Source organism: Zingiber officinale, chromosome 1A (genome assembly GCF_018446385.1).
Source record: "Zingiber officinale cultivar Zhangliang chromosome 1A, Zo_v1.1, whole genome shotgun sequence".
NCBI classification, from domain to species: Eukaryota; Viridiplantae; Streptophyta; class Magnoliopsida; order Zingiberales; family Zingiberaceae; genus Zingiber; species Zingiber officinale.
Window position 1 is genome coordinate 71,461,637 of NC_055987.1, and position 3,360 is coordinate 71,464,996.

Genomic DNA, 3,360 nt, shown 5'->3' on the forward strand with positions numbered 1-3,360 from the left:
TAACTGCGTGGTTGTGACAGCCAGAGGTTGAATATCTTTATAAACTGCGTGGTGTTTGTTTTTTTTAATTTTTGTTATCATTCCAGCCGCCTGTGGCTGATGTATACGTGATATGTAGAAAGTTTCGTATTGTCCGCCGTTCAGGGGAGATGCTGCCGAAATTTCTTCGGACAGAGACTCCTCTGGGGCGTGACACTTTGAACATGCTTTAAATATCTGAGACAAGTTTCAATATGAAGATGAATTTGACATGCAATCGAGTACCTGATCAGAAATGTAGTAACGGTTTCCAGACAAAACAAGATGAAAACCATACTTGCGTAACATTGGTGGGATGGAAAGCAAATAGCAGTAGGATGCTTGTTCAAGCATCACAGCTGCATGCAGAGAAGGCTCCTGATGAAATATGTACATTAGTTGCACGCTTAGACACTCAGATTTAGTCATTTTATTTACACGCTTATAAGATACTGGTTGAGAAAGACAATGGAAACCATATGACATTATAAGAAATGAAATAAGATTTACCTATTCTAGACTCTAGCTGAATCACTTATTGTTCTAACTTATAACTATGGCTCATTTATGAAAATAGATATTAATGTAATGTGTTTTTTTTTAAAATATTATTATGATGTAGATACGAATAATTGGCATAATGTGCTTTTAGAAAATACTATTTTGATATACTGATGATGTATAAAGGAATTAAATGGACCAAAAGAACAAGTGTAATCGAATATAATTTTTTCTAAGCAATAGGATAGTTTTTAACTATGAGGCTTTGAAATGACAACCAAACCCGATAAATTCAACATGTGGGAATCAAATTATCATTAGCAGGATAATAATATCATAAGGAACATTACATGAACACTCTTTTGACACATCCGAAGGCCAAAAGAATCATGTTTACGGATCTTTCACACAAGTATATCAAATTGTTTGATTTTACAAGCAAGAAACTCTCAGTTTAAAGTAGAAAATATACCAAAACTATGTAATATCATATCTTAATATATTACAGAACATGGAAAAAAAAATTAAGAACCCAGACTTCTAGAAAATCAACATAAATACCTCATTAGAAGGTACTTTTAAGCATGCCCGCAATGCTGGATTCTCCAATTTCTGAAGTAATACCCCAAGAGAAGGAAATCCTAATTTTGCCAAAAAAAAAAAATCTAACTGTCATTTATAAAAAAATATGATACACATATGCACATCAATACTAGAGGTGCAAACGAATCAAGGCAATTCGCGAGTTTTTCAAGCTAGCTCAAAAAATATTTGATTCGTATTCGAAATTATTGAATTCGAGCAGAACTCGAACATGTTCAATAATTTTTTCGGGCCAAATTCGAACCCATAATATTTTGTTAGATTGTTCACGAGCTGCTTGCTAGCCAAACTCGAATTGAATTCTAATTATTTTAACATTATTTTAACTTAAATATATTCAAATTAAGATTTGAATAATTGGAACAAAATTCGAATTTAAGTCATTTCGAATTATAGTTCAAATATGATCAAATCAAGGTTCGATCAATTCAAATCGAACTCGAGCTCGAAATTTATTTTGAATCGAGCTCGAGATAAAATTATTTGTATTTTCAAGCTTCGAATATCATATATATTTTTTGAGTTTGAACTCAAATATCAATATTTTCATATTATTCGGCTCGATTTGATTCATTTGCACCCCTAATCTATACATGCATTTATTAAAGTGAATAACTCCAATATGATGTGAGAAGCAAAAAAAAAAACCTATATTACCTTAAATAACATACAAAGAATTAATTCAACAACCAAACTGACAAAGGTATAAATTTAAATCTTTATGAAGACACAAGTCATAATCACGCGAAGTGGACCCAGGTAGTCTAACTAGCATACTTACAGCTTAATCAGAATAGCCATAGGTATCAGAGGTATTGCATTCTCTATATCAATTAGCTAGGAACTCCAATCAAACTAGTGGAAAACATTAGATAATTATATCTAACAATCATTCTGAACTAGACCTATCAAAATAGAATCTTTCAGATGTCAGCTTACCAGTATACTTCCCATTTCTTTCATAATCATCAAGAAAATGAGAAACCACAGTGGTTGGAATAACATATCCAATATTTTCAGTGTCTTCGGATCTGAAAACCTAAATGAAATATCTAGTGAGATATGACAGAAGGTAGAATGCTAATTTAGGTGCAAAAGCAGTACTCAGATGCATTTACATTAAACATTATTCTGGGACAAAGTTAATCTATAAAAGATTTTTGAAAAGTTTGGAATAGATAAAGTAGGGAAAATAAAAGGCAGATTTAGCAGAAGGAATACCTGGAATGCCACACCAATACACTCACCACGATCATTGAAGGCAGGACCACCACTGTTTCCTGCAAAACAAGTACGTTTCTTTGACAACATTAATATGCTTTTATAAGAATATATCTGTACCTTGCCAGAGAAAGTGGTGCAATAACATCCAACTATTTAAAAAATAAAATGCTATCTTTCTAGCAAGGAAACTAGGTTGAGTTACCAACCAAGGTTTATTGCAGCATCAATTTGAATACCAAGCAGATCAGAGGATCCATGAGCATACGATGTAACCTGAAACATAAGCAAAAAAAAAAAAGTGATTAATATTAAAAAAACTCATTTGGACACCATGTTCTAAAATTTTCAACCAACTTAAAATTGATAACACTTAAGTCAGCAATTTATCATCTATAAAACAATCTCAGCAAGAATATAAAATTCACCAAAACAATACTAAAAGCTTATGATCACAATTTCATGAAATCAAACCTCAATTCGTGATACCACACCCTTTGTCACAGAGATTGTATCTCCACCAAGTGGATATCCTACAACAGTTACTGAATCCTGTGTATCATATAACTTGTTAGTTTGATGAATTATGGAAGAACAACTAGATTAAATAACCCTATAGAAAAGAGAGCCTTAGAAAATGTTAACTGTTGCAACAACTGAACTTCTACTTGATCACACTTCATCACATAAAGATTTGACAACAAATACAAACTTGGCATACCAAAAGTACATATTACCACTGATAAAATTCAAGTGTGGATAATCAATATCTTTATTGTTTCAAAAGAAAACATGCTGCAAGTGGCAAAGCATAAATTCACTTGGAGAAACATGGAGTACGTTGCCTTATGAAAGAACATTATAGATTATATTATAATAGCCCATCACCTACCAGTGATTCAAAATGGAACATAAAATTTCCTCACTTTCTTCACATTGGATAAATACCTAACCACTATGTGACAAGAACCACAAGCAATCTATCAAACTTGGTAACTGGAGTTTGCTTTGATGAAC

General features: G+C 32.2%; 1 long non-coding RNA gene across 1 annotated transcript; it reads right to left on the minus strand.

The window, feature by feature from the left end:
- Nucleotides 1-1,060: 1,060 nt before the first annotated feature.
- On the minus strand, nt 1,061-2,425 carry LOC122005257. The gene is made up of 3 exons (XR_006118361.1): nt 2,344-2,425; nt 2,062-2,161; nt 1,061-1,160 (listed from the first exon to the last, which is right to left on the minus strand). It is a non-coding gene; the product is annotated as an uncharacterized LOC122005257 (long non-coding RNA).
- Nucleotides 2,426-3,360: the final 935 nt, after the last annotated feature.